We start from the raw sequence: 20066 nt of genomic DNA on the forward strand, positions 1-20066 counted from the left end.
ATGATTTCCACACACAGTTGCACATACACAGAGACAAAAATAGAGATAGACAGACACAGAGACACACATAACCAAAAATTTACACGCACCAACGGGCATGCACAGATGCCTTCGCCATCTCGAGGGATAGACAGGCTGAATCACTGTCGCAACTTTGACTGATTGTTGCGATTTTTTAAACGGATGTATCGTGAATATTGCAGATTAATAAAAATGAGAACAAATGTCAGTGTTGAAAGGTGTGGGACGTTATTCCAATTATCACATGATCAGTTTGGTAGAGAACTGGTTAAATTGTGAAATGGAATGAAAAATGCTGAGAATCGTAGTCGGCAGGATTCGAACCTGCGCGGGAAAATCCCAATGGATTTCTAGTCCATCGCCTTAACCACTCGGCCACGACTACTGTGTCGCTGGCTTTTTAAACCTTACTCAGAAAAAACTCAGTCATCCATCTCTGTGCAGCAGACGGCCAAAGAATCCTGAAAAAGTCTCCGTTTGCTAAAAATCTGGAAGAGGCAAACTCCTCTACCTGTATTTTCACAGTTCGATTTCGCTCTGAAATTTTTAACATTTATCTACCAAGAAACAGAAGTAAAAATCAACATTTTGAAACATCTGCCTCCCCGTCGGGGAATTGAACCCCGGTCTCCCGCGTGACAGGCGGGGATACTCACCACTATACTAACGAGGAACTGACGGATAGCTGCTCTGTCGGAGCAGGAATCGAGCTGTGAACAGAACTGGACACCATGAGAAGTCGACAGACACATTGAGAGACAGATACAAACGGACAAACAGGGAGAGACAGACACCGAGATAGAGACAACGAGAGACAGAAAGTGTGAGACTGAGAAGGAGAGGCAGATTGGGTGAGAAAAAGACTCAAACACATACAGAGACAGAGATTTGTGTGTTTGATCTATTAAGAGAGAAAGGGAAAGAGTGAGAGAAAGACAATGATAAAGTCAGTGACAAGGAGAGAGACAGATAGAGAGAAAGAGATAGAGACTAAAACAGAAAATGATGGAAATACTTCTCAGGTTAGAGGCAGGGACTAACAGAGACAGGCAAAGAAATGGACAGACCGAAATGATGGGAAAGAGAGAGCCAGTCAGAAAAAGAATCTGAGAGAATCCCATTGGAACAGACGTGGGCACCGTGAGAAAGAGACAGATTGAGAGACTGAGACAAACGGAGAAACAGGGACAGACAGAGTGAGTCAGACTGAGAGAGACAAAGACTCAGACATACAAACACATACACAGCTCTGTGGAGAGAGAGAGAGAGGCAGAGACCGAGCGACACAGATACATTTCACAATTTCATTTCATTATCGGTTCAGAGTGACACATAGTTACAGAAAATTGTTGATTCAACCGATGAAAATCGGACATCACTGATCAGAATGGGAGGAAATCTGTGTTAAAATAAATAGAAACCAGGAGTGGGGAAGAACCCACGGTGGAAAACCCTTTGAAGTTTAAGGCCAACGACATAACCACTTGGTTATCCTGGCCCTGTGAGAGCTTGGATTCTGTCTCTGTGACAAACTGGGCTTCAACACCAACCCCACATACAAACACATGCACATAGTCTTTTAGTGAGCATTTACGAACATTTTGAGGAATATTGACACGGGGGCAACTCTCCTACTCTGTTTCGAGTAATGCTCTGGGACCTTTCATATCCACCCGAGGGTGCAGACGGAGCTTCAATTTAACATTTCATCCGAAAGTCAACAGCTTCAACATTGCAAAATTCCCCAAGTGCTGCACTTGAGTGTTAGCCAAGATGATATGCTCAAGTCCAAGGAGTGCGACTTGAACACACAAACTCCTGATTCAGTCGAGAATGCTGCCACTGAACCAAAGCCGATACAAAAGTTCACAACCGTATTATTTTCCCCACGTCTTTTTTATAAGTTCCAGGACATACCAAATTCATGGTGATGATTTCCACAGACAGTTGCACATACACAGAGACAAAAATAGAGATAGACAGACACAGAGACACAGATAACCAAAAATTTACACGCACCAACGGGCATGCACAGCTGCCTTAGACATCTCGAGGGATAGACAGGCTGAATCACTGTCGCAACTATGACTGATTGCTGCGATTTTTTAATCGGATGTATCGTGAATATTGCAGATTAATAAAAATGAGAACAAATGTCAGTGTTGAAAGGTGTGGGACGTTATTCCAATTATCACATGATCAGTTTGGTGGAGAACTGGTTAAATTGTGAAATGGAATGAAAAATGCTGCGAATCGTAGTCGGCAGGATTCGAACCTGCGCGGGAAAATCCCAATGGATTTCTAGTCCATCGCCTTAACCACTCGGCCACGACTACTGTGTCGTTGGCTTTTTAAACGTTACTCAGAAAAAACTCAGTCATCCATCTCTGTGCAGCAGACGGCCAAAGAATCCAGAAAAAGTCTCCGTTTGCAAAAAATCTGGAAGAGGCAAACTCCTCCACATGTATTTTCACAGTTCGATTTCGCTCTGGAATTTTTAATATGTATCTACCAAGAAACAGAAGTAAAAATGAACATTTTGAAACATCTGTCTCCCCGTCGGGGAATTGAACCCCGGTCTCCCACGTGACAGGCGGGGATACTTACCACTATACTAACGAGGAACTGACGGATAGCTCCTCTGTCGGAGCAGGAATCGAGCTGTGAACAGAACTGGACACCATGAGAAGTCGACAGACACATTGAGAGACAGATACAAACGGACAAACAGGGAGAGACAGACACCGAGATAGAGACAACGAGAGACAGAAAGTGTGAGACTGAGAAGGAGAGGCAGATTGGGTGAGAAAAAGACTCAAACACATACAGAGACAGAGATTTGTGTGTTTGATCTATTAAGAGAGAAAGGGAAAGAGTGAGAGAAAGACAATGATAAAGACAGTGACAAGGAGAGAGACAGATAGAGAGAAAGAGATAGAGACTAAAACAGAAAATGATGGAAATACTTCTCAGGTTAGAGGCAGGGACTAACAGAGACAGGCAAAGAAATGGACAGACCGAAATGATGGGAAAGAGAGAGCCAGTCAGAAAAAGAATCTGAGAGAATCCCATTGGAACAGACGTGGGCACCGTGAGAAAGAGACAGATTGAGAGACTGAGACAAACGGAGAAACAGGGACAGACAGAGTGAGTCAGACTGAGAGAGACAAAGACTCAGACATACAAACACATACACAGCTCTGTGGAGAGAGAGAGAGAGGCAGAGACCGAGCGACACAGATACATTTCACAATTTCATTTCATTATCGGTTCAGAGTGACACATAGTTACAGAAAATTGTTGATTCAACCGATGAAAATCGGACATCACTGATCAGAATGGGAGGAAATCTGTGTTAAAATAAATAGAAACCAGGAGTGGGGAAGAACCCACGGTGGAAAACCCTTTGAAGTTTAAGGCCAACGACATAACCACTTGGTTATCCTGGCCCTGTGAGAGCTTGGATTCTGTCTCTGTGACAAACTGGGCTTCAACACCAACCCCACATACAAACACATGCACATAGTCTTTTAGTGAGCATTTACGAACATTTTGAGGAATATTGACACGGGGGCAACTCTCCTACTCTGTTTCGAGTAATGCTCTGGGACCTTTCATATCCACCCGAGGGTGCAGACGGAGCTTCAATTTAACATTTCATCCGAAAGTCAACAGCTTCAACATTGCAAAATTCCCCAAGTGCTGCACTTGAGTGTTAGCCAAGATGATATGCTCAAGTCCAAGGAGTGCGACTTGAACACACAAACTCCTGATTCAGTCGAGAATGCTGCCACTGAACCAAAGCCGATACAAAAGTTCACAACCGTATTATTTTCCCCACGTCTTTTTTATAAGTTCCAGGACATACCAAATTCATGGTGATGATTTCCACAGACAGTTGCACATACACAGAGACAAAAATAGAGATAGACAGACACAGAGACACAGATAACCAAAAATTTACACGCACCAACGGGCATGCACAGCTGCCTTAGACATCTCGAGGGATAGACAGGCTGAATCACTGTCGCAACTATGACTGATTGCTGCGATTTTTTAATCGGATGTATCGTGAATATTGCAGATTAATAAAAATGAGAACAAATGTCAGTGTTGAAAGGTGTGGGACGTTATTCCAATTATCACATGATCAGTTTGGTGGAGAACTGGTTAAATTGTGAAATGGAATGAAAAATGCTGCGAATCGTAGTCGGCAGGATTCGAACCTGCGCGGGAAAATCCCAATGGATTTCTAGTCCATCGCCTTAACCACTCGGCCACGACTACTGTGTCGTTGGCTTTTTAAACGTTACTCAGAAAAAACTCAGTCATCCATCTCTGTGCAGCAGACGGCCAAAGAATCCAGAAAAAGTCTCCGTTTGCAAAAAATCTGGAAGAGGCAAACTCCTCCACATGTATTTTCACAGTTCGATTTCGCTCTGGAATTTTTAATATGTATCTACCAAGAAACAGAAGTAAAAATGAACATTTTGAAACATCTGTCTCCCCGTCGGGGAATTGAACCCCGGTCTCCCACGTGACAGGCGGGGATACTTACCACTATACTAACGAGGAACTGACGGATAGCTCCTCTGTCGGAGCAGGAATCGAGCTGTGAACAGAACTGGACACCATGAGAAGTCGACAGACACATTGAGAGACAGATACAAACGGACAAACAGGGAGAGACAGACACCGAGATAGAGACAACGAGAGACAGAAAGTGTGAGACTGAGAAGGAGAGGCAGATTGGGTGAGAAAAAGACTCAAACACATACAGAGACAGAGATTTGTGTGTTTGATCTATTAAGAGAGAAAGGGAAAGAGTGAGAGAAAGACAATGATAAAGACAGTGACAAGGAGAGAGACAGATAGAGAGAAAGAGATAGAGACTAAAACAGAAAATGATGGAAATACTTCTCAGGTTAGAGGCAGGGACTAACAGAGACAGGCAAAGAAATGGACAGACCGAAATGATGGGAAAGAGAGAGCCAGTCAGACAAAGAATCTGAGAGAATCCCATTGGAACAGACGTGGTCACCGTGAGAAAGAGACAGATTGAGAGACTGAGACAAACGGAGAAACAGGGACAGACAGAGTGAGTCAGACTGAGAGAGACAAAGACTCAGACATACAAACACATACACAGCTCTGTGGAGAGAGAGAGAGAGGCAGAGACCGAGCGACACAGATACATTTCACAATTTAATTTCATTATCGGTTCAGAGTGACACATAGTTACAGAAAATTGTTGATTCAACCGATGAAAATCGGACATCACTGATCAGAATGGGAGGAAATCTGTGTTAAAATAAATAGAAACCAGGAGTGGGGAAGATCCCACGGTGGAAAACCCTTTGAAGTTTAAGGCCAACGACATAACCACTCGGTTATCCTGGCCCTGTAAGAGCTTGGATTCTGTCTCTGTGACAAACTGGGCTTCAACCCCAACCCCACATACAAACACATGCACATAGTCTTTTAGTGAGCATTTACGAACATTTTGAAGAATATTGACACGGGGGCAACTCTCCTACTCTGTTTCGAGTAATGCTCTGGGACCTTTCATATCCACCCGAGGGTGCAGACGGAGCTTCAATTTAACATTTCATCCGAAAGTCAACAGCTTCAACATTGAAAAATTCCCCAAGTGCTGCACTTGAGTGTTAGCCAAGATGATATGCTCAAGTCCAAGGAGTGCGACTTGAACACACAAACTCCTGATTCAGTCGAGAATGCTGCCACTGAACCAAAGCCGATACAAAAGTTCACAACCGTATTATTTTCCCCAAGTCTTTTTTATAAGTTCCAGGACATACCAAATTCGTATGATGATTTCCACACACAGTTGCACATACACAGAGACAAAAATAGAGATAGACAGACACAGAGACACACATAACCAAAAATTTACACGCACCAACGGGCATGCACAGATGCCTTCGCCATCTCGAGGGATAGACAGGCTGAATCACTGTCGCAACTTTGACTGATTGTTGCGATTTTTTAAACGGATGTATCGTGAATATTGCCGATTAATAAAAATGAGAACAAATGTCAGTGTTGAAAGGTGTGGGACGTTATTCCAATTATCACATGATCAGTTTGGTAGAGAACTGGTTAAATTGTGAAATGGAATGAAAAATCCTGAGAATCGTAGTCGGCAGGATTCGAACCTGCGCGGGAAAATCCCAATGGATTTCTAGTCCATCGCCTTAACCACTCGGCCACGACTACTGTGTCGCTGGCTTTTTAAACCTTACTCAGAAAAAACTCAGTCATCCATCTCTGTGCAGCAGACGGCCAAAGAATCCTGAAAAAGTCTCCGTTTGCTAAAAATCTGGAAGAGGCAAACTCCTCTACCTGTATTTTCACAGTTCGATTTCGCTCTGGAATTTTTAACATTTATCTACCAAGAAACAGAAGTAAAAATCAACATTTTGAAACATCTGCCTCCCCGTCAGGGAATTGAACCCCGGTCTCCCGCGTGACAGGCGGGGATACTCACCACTATACTAACGAGGAACTGACGGATAGCTGCTCTGTCGGAGCAGGAATCGAGCTGTGAACAGAACTGGACACCATGAGAAGTCGACAGACACATTGAGAGACAGAGACAAACCGACAAACAGGGAGAGACAGACACCCAGATAGAGACAACGAGAGACAGAAATAGTGAGACTGAGAAGGAGAGGCAGATTGGGTGAGAAAAAGACTCAAACACATACAGAGACAGAGATTTGTGTGTTTGATCTATTAAGAGAGAAAGGGAAAGAGTGAGAGAATGACAATGATAAAGACAGTGACAAGGAGAGAGACAGATAGAGAGAAAGAGATAGAGACTAAAACAGAAAATGATGGAAATGATTCTCAGGTTAGAGGCAGGGACGAACAGAGACAGGCAAAGAAATGGACAGACCGAAATGATGGGAAAGAGAGAGCCAGTCAGACAAAGAATCTGAGAGAATCCCATTGGAACAGACGTGGTCACCGTGAGAAAGAGACAGATTGAGAGACTGAGACAAACGGAGAAACAGGGACAGACAGAGTGAGTCAGACTGAGAGAGACAAAGACTCAGACATACAAACACATACACAGCTCTGTGGAGAGAGAGAGAGAGGCAGAGACCGAGCGACACAGATACATTTCACAATTTCATTTCATTATCGGTTCAGAGTGACACATAGTTACAGAAAATTGTTGATTCAACCGATGAAAATCGGACATCACTGATCAGAATGGGAGGAAATCTGTGTTAAAATAAATAGAAACCAGGAGTGGGGAAGATCCCACGGTGGAAAACCCTTTGAAGTTTAAGGCCAACGACATAACCACTCGGTTATCCTGGCCCTGTAAGAGCTTGGATTCTGTCTCTGTGACAAACTGGGCTTCAACCCCAACCCCACATACAAACACATGCACATAGTCTTTTAGTGAGCATTTACGAACATTTTGAGGAATATTGACACGGGGGCAACTCTCCTACTCTGTTTCGAGTAATGCTCTGGGACCTTTCATATCCACCCGAGGGTGCAGACGGAGCTTCAATTTAACATTTCATCCGAAAGTCAACAGCTTCAACATTGCAAAATTCCCCAAGTGCTGCACTTGAGTGTTAGCCAAGATGATATGCTCAAGTCCAAGGAGTGCGACTTGAACACACAAACTCCTGATTCAGTCGAGAATGCTGCCACTGAACCAAAGCCGATACAAAAGTTCACAACCGTATTATTTTCCCCAAGTCTTTTTTATAAGTTCCAGGACATACCAAATTCATATGATGATTTCCACACACAGTTGCACATACACAGAGACAAAAATAGAGATAGACAGACACAGAGACACACATAACCAAAAATTTACACGCACCAACGGGCATGCACAGATGCCTTCGCCATCTCGAGGGATAGACAGGCTGAATCACTGTCGCAACTTTGACTGATTGTTGCGATTTTTTAAACGGATGTATCGTGAATATTGCAGATTAATAAAAATGAGAACAAATGTCAGTGTTGAAAGGTGTGGGACGTTATTCCAATTATCACATGATCAGTTTGGTAGAGAACTGGTTAAATTGTGAAATGGAATGAAAAATGCTGAGAATCGTAGTCGGCAGGATTCGAACCTGCGCGGGAAAATCCCAATGGATTTCTAGTCCATCGCCTTAACCACTCGGCCACGACTACTGTGTCGCTGGCTTTTTAAACCTTACTCAGAAAAAACTCAGTCATCCATCTCTGTGCAGCAGACGGCCAAAGAATCCTGAAAAAGTCTCCGTTTGCTAAAAATCTGGAAGAGGCAAACTCCTCTACCTGTATTTTCACAGTTCGATTTCGCTCTGAAATTTTTAACATTTATCTACCAAGAAACAGAAGTAAAAATCAACATTTTGAAACATCTGCCTCCCCGTCGGGGAATTGAACCCCGGTCTCCCGCGTGACAGGCGGGGATACTCACCACTATACTAACGAGGAACTGACGGATAGCTGCTCTGTCGGAGCAGGAATCGAGCTGTGAACAGAACTGGACACCATGAGAAGTCGACAGACACATTGAGAGACAGAGACAAACCGACAAACAGGGAGAGACAGACACCCAGATAGAGACAACGAGAGACAGAAATAGTGAGACTGAGAAGGAGAGGCAGATTGGGTGAGAAAAAGACTCAAACACATACAGAGACAGAGATTTGTGTGTTTGATCTATTAAGAGAGAAAGGGAAAGAGTGAGAGAATGACAATGATAAAGACAGTGACAAGGAGAGAGACAGATAGAGAGAAAGAGATAGAGACTAAAACAGAAAATGATGGAAATGATTCTCAGGTTAGAGGCAGGGACGAACAGAGACAGGCAAAGAAATGGACAGACCGAAATGATGGGAAAGAGAGAGCCAGTCAGACAAAGAATCTGAGAGAATCCCATTGGAACAGACGTGGTCACCGTGAGAAAGAGACAGATTGAGAGACTGAGACAAACGGAGAAACAGGGACAGACAGAGTGAGTCAGACTGAGAGAGACAAAGACTCAGACATACAAACACATACACAGCTCTGTGGAGAGAGAGAGAGAGGCAGAGACCGAGCGACACAGATACATTTCACAATTTCATTTCATTATCGGTTCAGAGTGACACATAGTTACAGAAAATTGTTGATTCAACCGATGAAAATCGGACATCACTGATCAGAATGGGAGGAAATCTGTGTTAAAATAAATAGAAACCAGGAGTGGGGAAGATCCCACGGTGGAAAACCCTTTGAAGTTTAAGGCCAACGACATAACCACTCGGTTATCCTGGCCCTGTAAGAGCTTGGATTCTGTCTCTGTGACAAACTGGGCTTCAACCCCAACCCCACATACAAACACATGCACATAGTCTTTTAGTGAGCATTTACGAACATTTTGAGGAATATTGACACGGGGGCAACTCTCCTACTCTGTTTCGAGTAATGCTCTGGGACCTTTCATATCCACCCGAGGGTGCAGACGGAGCTTCAATTTAACATTTCATCCGAAAGTCAACAGCTTCAACATTGCAAAATTCCCCAAGTGCTGCACTTGAGTGTTAGCCAAGATGATATGCTCAAGTCCAAGGAGTGCGACTTGAACACACAAACTCCTGATTCAGTCGAGAATGCTGCCACTGAACCAAAGCCGATACAAAAGTTCACAACCGTATTATTTTCCCCAAGTCTTTTTTATAAGTTCCAGGACATACCAAATTCGTATGATGATTTCCACACACAGTTGCACATACACAGAGACAAAAATAGAGATAGACAGACACAGAGACACACATAACCAAAAATTTACACGCACCAACGGGCATGCACAGATGCCTTCGCCATCTCGAGGGATAGACAGGCTGAATCACTGTCGCAACTTTGACTGATTGTTGCGATTTTTTAAACGGATGTATCGTGAATATTGCAGATTAATAAAAATGAGAACAAATGTCAGTGTTGAAAGGTGTGGGACGTTATTCCAATTATCACATGATCAGTTTGGTAGAGAACTGGTTAAATTGTGAAATGGAATGAAAAATGCTGAGAATCGTAGTCGGCAGGATTCGAACCTGCGCGGGAAAATCCCAATGGATTTCTAGTCCATCGCCTTAACCACTCGGCCACGACTACTGTGTCGCTGGCTTTTTAAACCTTACTCAGAAAAAACTCAGTCATCCATCTCTGTGCAGCAGACGGCCAAAGAATCCTGAAAAAGTCTCCGTTTGCTAAAAATCTGGAAGAGGCAAACTCCTCTACCTGTATTTTCACAGTTCGATTTCGCTCTGAAATTTTTAACATTTATCTACCAAGAAACAGAAGTAAAAATCAACATTTTGAAACATCTGCCTCCCCGTCGGGGAATTGAACCCCGGTCTCCCGCGTGACAGGCGGGGATACTCACCACTATACTAACGAGGAACTGACGGATAGCTGCTCTGTCGGAGCAGGAATCGAGCTGTGAACAGAACTGGACACCATGAGAAGTCGACAGACACATTGAGAGACAGAGACAAACCGACAAACAGGGAGAGACAGACACCCAGATAGAGACAACGAGAGACAGAAATAGTGAGACTGAGAAGGAGAGGCAGATTGGGTGAGAAAAAGACTCAAACACATACAGAGACAGAGATTTGTGTGTTTGATCTATTAAGAGAGAAAGGGAAAGAGTGAGAGAATGACAATGATAAAGACAGTGACAAGGAGAGAGACAGATAGAGAGAAAGAGATAGAGACTAAAACAGAAAATGATGGAAATGATTCTCAGGTTAGAGGCAGGGACGAACAGAGACAGGCAAAGAAATGGACAGACCGAAATGATGGGAAAGAGAGAGCCAGTCAGACAAAGAATCTGAGAGAATCCCATTGGAACAGACGTGGTCACCGTGAGAAAGAGACAGATTGAGAGACTGAGACAAACGGAGAAACAGGGACAGACAGAGTGAGTCAGACTGAGAGAGACAAAGACTCAGACATACAAACACATACACAGCTCTGTGGAGAGAGAGAGAGAGGCAGAGACCGAGCGACACAGATACATTTCACAATTTCATTTCATTATCGGTTCAGAGTGACACATAGTTACAGAAAATTGTTGATTCAACCGATGAAAATCGGACATCACTGATCAGAATGGGAGGAAATCTGTGTTAAAATAAATAGAAACCAGGAGTGGGGAAGATCCCACGGTGGAAAACCCTTTGAAGTTTAAGGCCAACGACATAACCACTCGGTTATCCTGGCCCTGTAAGAGCTTGGATTCTGTCTCTGTGACAAACTGGGCTTCAACCCCAACCCCACATACAAACACATGCACATAGTCTTTTAGTGAGCATTTACGAACATTTTGAGGAATATTGACACGGGGGCAACTCTCCTACTCTGTTTCGAGTAATGCTCTGGGACCTTTCATATCCACCCGAGGGTGCAGACGGAGCTTCAATTTAACATTTCATCCGAAAGTCAACAGCTTCAACATTGCAAAATTCCCCAAGTGCTGCACTTGAGTGTTAGCCAAGATGATATGCTCAAGTCCAAGGAGTGCGACTTGAACACACAAACTCCTGATTCAGTCGAGAATGCTGCCACTGAACCAAAGCCGATACAAAAGTTCACAACCGTATTATTTTCCCCAAGTCTTTTTTATAAGTTCCAGGACATACCAAATTCGTATGATGATTTCCACACACAGTTGCACATACACAGAGACAAAAATAGAGATAGACAGACACAGAGACACACATAACCAAAAATTTACACGCACCAACGGGCATGCACAGATGCCTTCGCCATCTCGAGGGATAGACAGGCTGAATCACTGTCGCAACTTTGACTGATTGTTGCGATTTTTTAAACGGATGTATCGTGAATATTGCAGATTAATAAAAATGAGAACAAATGTCAGTGTTGAAAGGTGTGGGACGTTATTCCAATTATCACATAATCAGTTTGGTAGAGAACTGGTTAAATTGTGAAATGGAATGAAAAATGCTGAGAATCGTAGTCGGCAGGATTCGAACCTGCGCGGGAAAATCCCAATGGATTTCTAGTCCATCGCCTTAACCACTCGGCCACGACTACTGTGTCGCTGGCTTTTTAAACCTTACTCAGAAAAAACTCAGTCATCCATCTCTGTGCAGCAGACGGCCAAAGAATCCTGAAAAAGTCTCCGTTTGCTAAAAATCTGGAAGAGGCAAACTCCTCTACCTGTATTTTCACAGTTCGATTTCGCTCTGAAATTTTTAACATTTATCTACCAAGAAACAGTAGTAAAAATCATCATTTTGAAACATCTGCCTCCCCGTCGGGGAATTGAACCCCGGTCTCCCGCGTGACAGGCGGGGATACTCACCACTATACTAACGAGGAACTGACGGATAGCTGCTCTGTCGGAGCAGGAATCGAGCTGTGAACAGAACTGGACACCATGAGAAGTCGACAGACACATTGAGAGACAGAGACAAACCGACAAACAGGGAGAGACAGACACCCAGATAGAGACAACGAGAGACAGAAATAGTGAGACTGAGAAGGAGAGGCAGATTGGGTGAGAAAAAGACTCAAACACATACAGAGACAGAGATTTGTGTGTTTGATCTATTAAGAGAGAAAGGGAAAGAGTGAGAGAAAGACAATGATAAAGACAGTGACAAGGAGAGAGACAGATAGAGAGAAAGAGATAGAAACTAAAACAGAAAATGATGGAAATACTTCTCAGGTTAGAGGCAGGGACTAACAGAGACAGGCAAAGAAATGGACAGACCGAAATGATGGGAAAGAGAGCGCCAGTCAGACAAAGAATCTGAGAGAATCCCATTGGAACAGACGTGGTCACCGTGAGAAAGAGACAGATTGAGAGACTGAGACAAACGGAGAAACAGGGACAGACAGAGTGAGTCAGACAGAGAGAGACAAAGACTCAGACATACAAACACATACACAGCTCTGTGGAGAGAGAGAGAGAGGCAGAGACCGAGCGACACAGATACATTTCACAATTTCATTTCATTATCGGTTCAGAGTGACACATAGTTACAGAAAATTGTTGATTCAACCGATGAAAATCGGACATCACTGATCAGAATGGGAGGAAATCTGTGTTAAAATAAATAGAAACCAGGAGTGGGGAAGATCCCACGGTGGAAAACCCTTTGAAGTTTAAGGCCAACGACATAACCACTCGGTTATCCTGGCCCTGTAAGAGCTTGGATTCTGTCTCTGTGACAAACTGGGCTTCAACCCCAACCCCACATACAAACACATGCACATAGTCTTTTAGTGAGCATTTACGAACATTTTGAGGAATATTGACACGGGGGCAACTCTCCTACTCTGTTTCGAGTAATGCTCTGGGACCTTTCATATCCACCCGAGGGTGCAGACGGAGCTTCAATTTAACATTTCATCCGAAAGTCAACAGCTTCAACATTGCAAAATTCCCCAAGTGCTGCACTTGAGTGTTAGCCAAGATGATATGCTCAAGTCCAAGGAGTGCGACTTGAACACACAAACTCCTGATTCAGTCGAGAATGCTGCCACTGAACCAAAGCCGATACAAAAGTTCACAACCGTATTATTTTCCCCAAGTCTTTTTTATAAGTTCCAGGACATACCAAATTCGTATGATGATTTCCACACACAGTTGCACATACACAGAGACAAAAATAGAGATAGACAGACACAGAGACACACATAACCAAAAATTTACACGCACCAACGGGCATGCACAGATGCCTTCGCCATCTCGAGGGATAGACAGGCTGAATCACTGTCGCAACTTTGACTGATTGTTGCGATTTTTTAAACGGATGTATCGTGAATATTGCAGATTAATAAAAATGAGAACAAATGTCAGTGTTGAAAGGTGTGGGACGTTATTCCAATTATCACATGATCAGTTTGGTAGAGAACTGGTTAAATTGTGAAATGGAATGAAAAATGCTGAGAATCGTAGTCGGCAGGATTCGAACCTGCGCGGGAAAATCCCAATGGATTTCTAGTCCATCGCCTTAACCACTCGGCCACGACTACTGTGTCGCTGGCTTTTTAAACCTTACTCAGAAAAAACTCAGTCATCCATCTCTGTGCAGCAGACGGCCAAAGAATCCTGAAAAAGTCTCCGTTTGCTAAAAATCTGGAAGAGGCAAACTCCTCTACCTGTATTTTCACAGTTCGATTTCGCTCTGAAATTTTTAACATTTATCTACCAAGAAACAGAAGTAAAAATCAACATTTTGAAACATCTGCCTCCCCGTCGGGGAATTGAACCCCGGTCTCCCGCGTGACAGGCGGGGATACTCACCACTATACTAACGAGGAACTGACGGATAGCTGCTCTGTCGGAGCAGGAATCGAGCTGTGAACAGAACTGGACACCATGAGAAGTCGACAGACACATTGAGAGACAGAGACAAACCGACAAACAGGGAGAGACAGACACCCAGATAGAGACAACGAGAGACAGAAATAGTGAGACTGAGAAGGAGAGGCAGATTGGGTGAGAAAAAGACTCAAACACATACAGAGACAGAGATTTGTGTGTTTGATCTATTAAGAGAGAAAGGGAAAGAGTGAGAGAATGACAATGATAAAGACAGTGACAAGGAGAGAGACAGATAGAGAGAAAGAGATAGAGACTAAAACAGAAAATGATGGAAATGATTCTCAGGTTAGAGGCAGGGACGAACAGAGACAGGCAAAGAAATGGACAGACCGAAATGATGGGAAAGAGAGAGCCAGTCAGACAAAGAATCTGAGAGAATCCCATTGGAACAGACGTGGTCACCGTGAGAAAGAGACAGATTGAGAGACTGAGACAAACGGAGAAACAGGGACAGACAGAGTGAGTCAGACTGAGAGAGACAAAGACTCAGACATACAAACACATACACAGCTCTGTGGAGAGAGAGAGAGAGGCAGAGACCGAGCGACACAGATACATTTCACAATTTCATTTCATTATCGGTTCAGAGTGACACATAGTTACAGAAAATTGTTGATTCAACCGATGAAAATCGGACATCACTGATCAGAATGGGAGGAAATCTGTGTTAAAATAAATAGAAACCAGGAGTGGGGAAGATCCCACGGTGGAAAACCCTTTGAAGTTTAAGGCCAACGACATAACCACTCGGTTATCCTGGCCCTGTAAGAGCTTGGATTCTGTCTCTGTGACAAACTGGGCTTCAACCCCAACCCCACATACAAACACATGCACATAGTCTTTTAGTGAGCATTTACGAACATTTTGAGGAATATTGACACGGGGGCAACTCTCCTACTCTGTTTCGAGTAATGCTCTGGGACCTTTCATATCCACCCGAGGGTGCAGACGGAGCTTCAATTTAACATTTCATCCGAAAGTCAACAGCTTCAACATTGCAAAATTCCCCAAGTGCTGCACTTGAGTGTTAGCCAAGATGAAATGCTCAAGTCCAAGAAGTGCGACTTGAACACACAAACTCCTGATTCAGTCGAGAATGCTGCCACTGAACCAAAGCCGATACAAAAGTTCACAACCGTATTATTTTCCCCAAGTCTTTTTTATAAGTTCCAGGACATACCAAATTCGTATGATGATTTCCACACACAGTTGCACATACACAGAGACAAAAATAGAGATAGACAGACACAGAGACACACATAACCAAAAATTTACACGCACCAACGGGCATGCACAGATGCCTTCGCCATCTCGAGGGATAGACAGGCTGAATCACTGTCGCAACTTTGACTGATTGTTGCGATTTTTTAAACGGATGTATCGTGAATATTGCAGATTAATAAAAATGAGAACAAATGTCAGTGTTGAAAGGTGTGGGACGTTATTCCAATTATCACATAATCAGTTTGGTAGAGAACTGGTTAAATTGTGAAATGGAATGAAAAATGCTGAGAATCGTAGTCGGCAGGATTCGAACCTGCGCGGGAAAATCCCAATGGATTTCTAGTCCATCGCCTTAACCACTCGGCCACGACTACTGTGTCGCTGGCTTTTTAAACCTTACTCAGAAAAAACTCAGTCATCCATCTCTGTGCAGCAGACGGCCAAAGAATCCTGAAAAAGTCTCCGTTTGCTAAAAATCTGGAAGAGGCAAACTCCTCTACCTGTATTTTCACAGTTCGATTTCGCTCTGAAATTTTTAACATTTATCTACCAAGAAACAGTAGTAAAAATCAACATTTTGAAACATCTGCCTCCCCGTCGGGGAATTGAACCCCGGTCTCCCGCGTGACAGGCGGGGATACTCACCACTATACTAACGAGGAACTGACGGATAGCTGCTCTGTCGGAGCAGGAATCGAGCTGTGAACAGAACTGGACACCATGAGAAGTCGACAGACACATTGAGAGACAGAGACAAACCGACAAACAGGGAGAGACAGACACCCAGATAGAGACAACGAGAGACAGAAATAGTGAGACTGAGAAGGAGAGGCAGATTGGGTGAGAAAAAGACTCAAACACATACAGAGACAGAGATTTGTGTGTTTGATCTATTAAGAGAGAAAGGGAAAGAGTGAGAGAAAGACAATGATAAAGACAGTGACAAGGAGAGAGACAGATAGAGAGAAAGAGATAGAAACTAAAACAGAAAATGATGGAAATACTTCTCAGGTTAGAGGCAGGGACTAACAGAGACAGGCAAAGAAATGGACAGACCGAAATGATGGGAAAGAGAGCGCCAGTCAGACAAAGAATCTGAGAGAATCCCATTGGAACAGACGTGGTCACCGTGAGAAAGAGACAGATTGAGAGACTGAGACAAACGGAGAAACAGGGACAGACAGAGTGAGTCAGACAGAGAGAGACAAAGACTCAGACATACAAACACATACACAGCTCTGTGGAGAGAGAGAGAGAGGCAGAGACCGAGCGACACAGATACATTTCACAATTTCATTTCATTATCGGTTCAGAGTGACACATAGTTACAGAAAATTGTTGATTCAACCGATGAAAATCGGACATCACTGATCAGAATGGGAGGAAATCTGTGTTAAAATAAATAGAAACCAGGAGTGGGGAAGATCCCACGGTGGAAAACCCTTTGAAGTTTAAGGCCAACGACATAACCACTCGGTTATCCTGGCCCTGTAAGAGCTTGGATTCTGTCTCTGTGACAAACTGGGCTTCAACCCCAACCCCACATACAAACACATGCACATAGTCTTTTAGTGAGCATTTACGAACATTTTGAGGAATATTGACACGGGGGCAACTCTCCTACTCTGTTTCGAGTAATGCTCTGGGACCTTTCATATCCACCCGAGGGTGCAGACGGAGCTTCAATTTAACATTTCATCCGAAAGTCAACAGCTTCAACATTGCAAAATTCCCCAAGTGCTGCACTTGAGTGTTAGCCAAGATGATATGCTCAAGTCCAAGGAGTGCGACTTGAACACACAAACTCCTGATTCAGTCGAGAATGCTGCCACTGAACCAAAGCCGATACAAAAGTTCACAACCGTATTATTTTCCCCAAGTCTTTTTTATAAGTTCCAGGACATACCAAATTCGTATGATGATTTCCACACACAGTTGCACATACACAGAGACAAAAATAGAGATAGACAGACACAGAGACACACATAACCAAAAATTTACACGCACCAACGGGCATGCACAGATGCCTTCGCCATCTCGAGGGATAGACAGGCTGAATCACTGTCGCAACTTTGACTGATTGTTGCGATTTTTTAAACGGATGTATCGTGAATATTGCAGATTAATAAAAATGAGAACAAATGTCAGTGTTGAAAGGTGTGGGACGTTATTCCAATTATCACATGATCAGTTTGGTAGAGAACTGGTTAAATTGTGAAATGGAATGAAAAATGCTGAGAATCGTAGTCGGCAGGATTCGAACCTGCGCGGGAAAATCCCAATGGATTTCTAGTCCATCGCCTTAACCACTCGGCCACGACTACTGTGTCGCTGGCTTTTTAAACCTTACTCAGAAAAAACTCAGTCATCCATCTCTGTGCAGCAGACGGCCAAAGAATCCTGAAAAAGTCTCCGTTTGCTAAAAATCTGGAAGAGGCAAACTCCTCTACCTGTATTTTCACAGTTCGATTTCGCTCTGAAATTTTTAACATTTATCTACCAAGAAACAGAAGTAAAAATCAACATTTTGAAACATCTGCCTCCCCGTCGGGGAATTGAACCCCGGTCTCCCGCGTGACAGGCGGGGATACTCACCACTATACTAACGAGGAACTGACGGATAGCTGCTCTGTCGGAGCAGGAATCGAGCTGTGAACAGAACTGGACACCATGAGAAGTCGACAGACACATTGAGAGACAGAGACAAACCGACAAACAGGGAGAGACAGACACCCAGATAGAGACAACGAGAGACAGAAATAGTGAGACTGAGAAGGAGAGGCAAATTGGGTGAGAAAAAGACTCAAACACATACAGAGACAGAGATTTGTGTGTTTGATCTATTAGGAGAGAAAGGGAAAGAGTGAGAGAATGACAATGATAAAGACAGTGACAAGGAGAGAGACAGATAGAGAGAAAGAGATAGAGACTAAAACAGAAAATGATGGAAATGATTCTCAGGTTAGAGGCAGGGACGAACAGAGACAGGCAAAGAAATGGACAGACCGAAATGATGGGAAAGAGAGAGCCAGTCAGACAAAGAATCTGAGAGAATCCCATTGGAACAGACGTGGTCACCGTGAGAAAGAGACAGATTGAGAGACTGAGACAAACGGAGAAACAGGGACAGACAGAGTGAGTCAGACTGAGAGAGACAAAGACTCAGACATACAAACACATACACAGCTCTGTGGAGAGAGAGAGAGAGGCAGAGACCGAGCGACACAGATACATTTCACAATTTCATTTCATTATCGGTTCAGAGTGACACATAGTTACAGAAAATTGTTGATTCAACCTATGAAAATCGGACATCACTGATCAGAATGGGAAGAAATCTGTGTTAAAATAAATAGAAACCAGGAGTGGGGAAGATCCCACGGTGGAAAACCCTTTGAAGTTTAAGGCCAACGACATAACCACTCGGTTATCCTGGCCCTGTAAGAGCTTGGATTCTGTCTCTGTGACAAACTGGGCTTCAACCCCAACCCCACATACAAACACATGCACATAGTCTTTTAGTGAGCATTTACGAACATTTTGAGGAATATTGACACGGGGGCAACTCTCCTACTCTGTTTCGAGTAATGCTCTGGGACCTTTCATATCCACCCGAGGGTGCAGACGGAGCTTCAATTTAACATTTCATCCGAAAGTCAACAGCTTCAACATTGCAAAATTCCCCAAGTGCTGCACTTGAGTGTTAGCCAAGATGATATGCTCAAGTCCAAGGAGTGCGACTTGAACACACAAACTCCTGATTCAGTCGAGAATGCTGCCACTGAACCAAAGCCGATACAAAAGTTCACAACCGTATTATTTTCCCCAAGTCTTTTTTATAAGTTCCAGGACATACCAAATTCGTATGATGATTTCCACACACAGTTGCACATACACAGAGACAAAAATAGAGATAGACAGACACAGAGACACACATAACCAAAAATTTACACGCACCAACGGGCATGCACAGATGCCTTCGCCATCTCGAGGGATAGACAGGCTGAATCACTGTCGCAACTTTGACTGATTGTTGCGATTTTTTAAACGGATGTATCGTGAATATTGCAGATTAATAAAAATGAGAACAAATGTCAGTGTTGAAAGGTGTGGGACGTTATTCCAATTATCACATGATCAGTTTGGTAGAGAACTGGTTAAATTGTGAACTGGAATGAAAAATCCTGAGAATCGTAGTCGGCAGGATTCGAACCTGCGCGGGAAAATCCCAATGGATTTCTAGTCCATCGCCTTAACCACTCGGCCACGACTACTGTGTCGCTGGCTTTTTAAACCTTACTCAGAAAAAACTCAGTCATCCATCTCTGTGCAGCAGACGGCCAAAGAATCCTGAAAAAGTCTCCGTTTGCAAAAAATCTGGAAGAGGCAAACTCCTCCACATGTATTTTCACAGTTCGATTTCGCTCTGGAA

The 20066-nt window shown here is 43.5% G+C and overlaps 21 non-coding genes across 21 annotated transcripts; all 21 read right to left on the reverse strand.

Moving 5' to 3' along the window:
* Positions 1 to 324: 324 nt before the first annotated feature.
* Positions 325 to 406, reverse strand: trnas-aga (transfer RNA serine (anticodon AGA)). Its single transcript has one exon. It is a non-coding gene; the product is annotated as a tRNA-Ser (tRNA).
* A 216-nt stretch (positions 407 to 622) lies between these two features.
* Positions 623 to 694, reverse strand: trnad-guc (transfer RNA aspartic acid (anticodon GUC)). The gene has a single exon. It is a non-coding gene; the product is annotated as a tRNA-Asp (tRNA).
* Positions 695 to 2275: 1581 nt separating this feature from the next.
* trnas-aga (transfer RNA serine (anticodon AGA)) lies at positions 2276 to 2357 on the reverse strand. Its single transcript has one exon. It is a non-coding gene; the product is annotated as a tRNA-Ser (tRNA).
* A 216-nt stretch (positions 2358 to 2573) lies between these two features.
* On the reverse strand, positions 2574 to 2645 carry trnad-guc (transfer RNA aspartic acid (anticodon GUC)). Its single transcript has one exon. It is a non-coding gene; the product is annotated as a tRNA-Asp (tRNA).
* A 1581-nt stretch (positions 2646 to 4226) lies between these two features.
* trnas-aga (transfer RNA serine (anticodon AGA)) lies at positions 4227 to 4308 on the reverse strand. The gene has a single exon. It is a non-coding gene; the product is annotated as a tRNA-Ser (tRNA).
* Positions 4309 to 4524: 216 nt separating this feature from the next.
* On the reverse strand, positions 4525 to 4596 carry trnad-guc (transfer RNA aspartic acid (anticodon GUC)). The gene has a single exon. It is a non-coding gene; the product is annotated as a tRNA-Asp (tRNA).
* Positions 4597 to 6176: 1580 nt separating this feature from the next.
* trnas-aga (transfer RNA serine (anticodon AGA)) lies at positions 6177 to 6258 on the reverse strand. Its single transcript has one exon. It is a non-coding gene; the product is annotated as a tRNA-Ser (tRNA).
* Positions 6259 to 6474: 216 nt separating this feature from the next.
* trnad-guc (transfer RNA aspartic acid (anticodon GUC)) lies at positions 6475 to 6546 on the reverse strand. Its single transcript has one exon. It is a non-coding gene; the product is annotated as a tRNA-Asp (tRNA).
* A 1580-nt stretch (positions 6547 to 8126) lies between these two features.
* Positions 8127 to 8208, reverse strand: trnas-aga (transfer RNA serine (anticodon AGA)). The gene has a single exon. It is a non-coding gene; the product is annotated as a tRNA-Ser (tRNA).
* A 216-nt stretch (positions 8209 to 8424) lies between these two features.
* On the reverse strand, positions 8425 to 8496 carry trnad-guc (transfer RNA aspartic acid (anticodon GUC)). Its single transcript has one exon. It is a non-coding gene; the product is annotated as a tRNA-Asp (tRNA).
* A 1580-nt stretch (positions 8497 to 10076) lies between these two features.
* On the reverse strand, positions 10077 to 10158 carry trnas-aga (transfer RNA serine (anticodon AGA)). Its single transcript has one exon. It is a non-coding gene; the product is annotated as a tRNA-Ser (tRNA).
* Positions 10159 to 10374: 216 nt separating this feature from the next.
* On the reverse strand, positions 10375 to 10446 carry trnad-guc (transfer RNA aspartic acid (anticodon GUC)). The gene has a single exon. It is a non-coding gene; the product is annotated as a tRNA-Asp (tRNA).
* Positions 10447 to 12026: 1580 nt separating this feature from the next.
* Positions 12027 to 12108, reverse strand: trnas-aga (transfer RNA serine (anticodon AGA)). Its single transcript has one exon. It is a non-coding gene; the product is annotated as a tRNA-Ser (tRNA).
* A 216-nt stretch (positions 12109 to 12324) lies between these two features.
* trnad-guc (transfer RNA aspartic acid (anticodon GUC)) lies at positions 12325 to 12396 on the reverse strand. The gene has a single exon. It is a non-coding gene; the product is annotated as a tRNA-Asp (tRNA).
* Positions 12397 to 13976: 1580 nt separating this feature from the next.
* On the reverse strand, positions 13977 to 14058 carry trnas-aga (transfer RNA serine (anticodon AGA)). The gene has a single exon. It is a non-coding gene; the product is annotated as a tRNA-Ser (tRNA).
* A 216-nt stretch (positions 14059 to 14274) lies between these two features.
* On the reverse strand, positions 14275 to 14346 carry trnad-guc (transfer RNA aspartic acid (anticodon GUC)). Its single transcript has one exon. It is a non-coding gene; the product is annotated as a tRNA-Asp (tRNA).
* Positions 14347 to 15926: 1580 nt separating this feature from the next.
* On the reverse strand, positions 15927 to 16008 carry trnas-aga (transfer RNA serine (anticodon AGA)). Its single transcript has one exon. It is a non-coding gene; the product is annotated as a tRNA-Ser (tRNA).
* Positions 16009 to 16224: 216 nt separating this feature from the next.
* Positions 16225 to 16296, reverse strand: trnad-guc (transfer RNA aspartic acid (anticodon GUC)). The gene has a single exon. It is a non-coding gene; the product is annotated as a tRNA-Asp (tRNA).
* Positions 16297 to 17876: 1580 nt separating this feature from the next.
* On the reverse strand, positions 17877 to 17958 carry trnas-aga (transfer RNA serine (anticodon AGA)). Its single transcript has one exon. It is a non-coding gene; the product is annotated as a tRNA-Ser (tRNA).
* Positions 17959 to 18174: 216 nt separating this feature from the next.
* On the reverse strand, positions 18175 to 18246 carry trnad-guc (transfer RNA aspartic acid (anticodon GUC)). Its single transcript has one exon. It is a non-coding gene; the product is annotated as a tRNA-Asp (tRNA).
* Positions 18247 to 19826: 1580 nt separating this feature from the next.
* trnas-aga (transfer RNA serine (anticodon AGA)) lies at positions 19827 to 19908 on the reverse strand. Its single transcript has one exon. It is a non-coding gene; the product is annotated as a tRNA-Ser (tRNA).
* Positions 19909 to 20066: the final 158 nt, after the last annotated feature.

The sequence above is a fragment of the Pristiophorus japonicus genome, chromosome 23, assembly GCF_044704955.1.
Source record: "Pristiophorus japonicus isolate sPriJap1 chromosome 23, sPriJap1.hap1, whole genome shotgun sequence".
Taxonomy (NCBI): Eukaryota; Metazoa; Chordata; class Chondrichthyes; family Pristiophoridae; genus Pristiophorus; species Pristiophorus japonicus.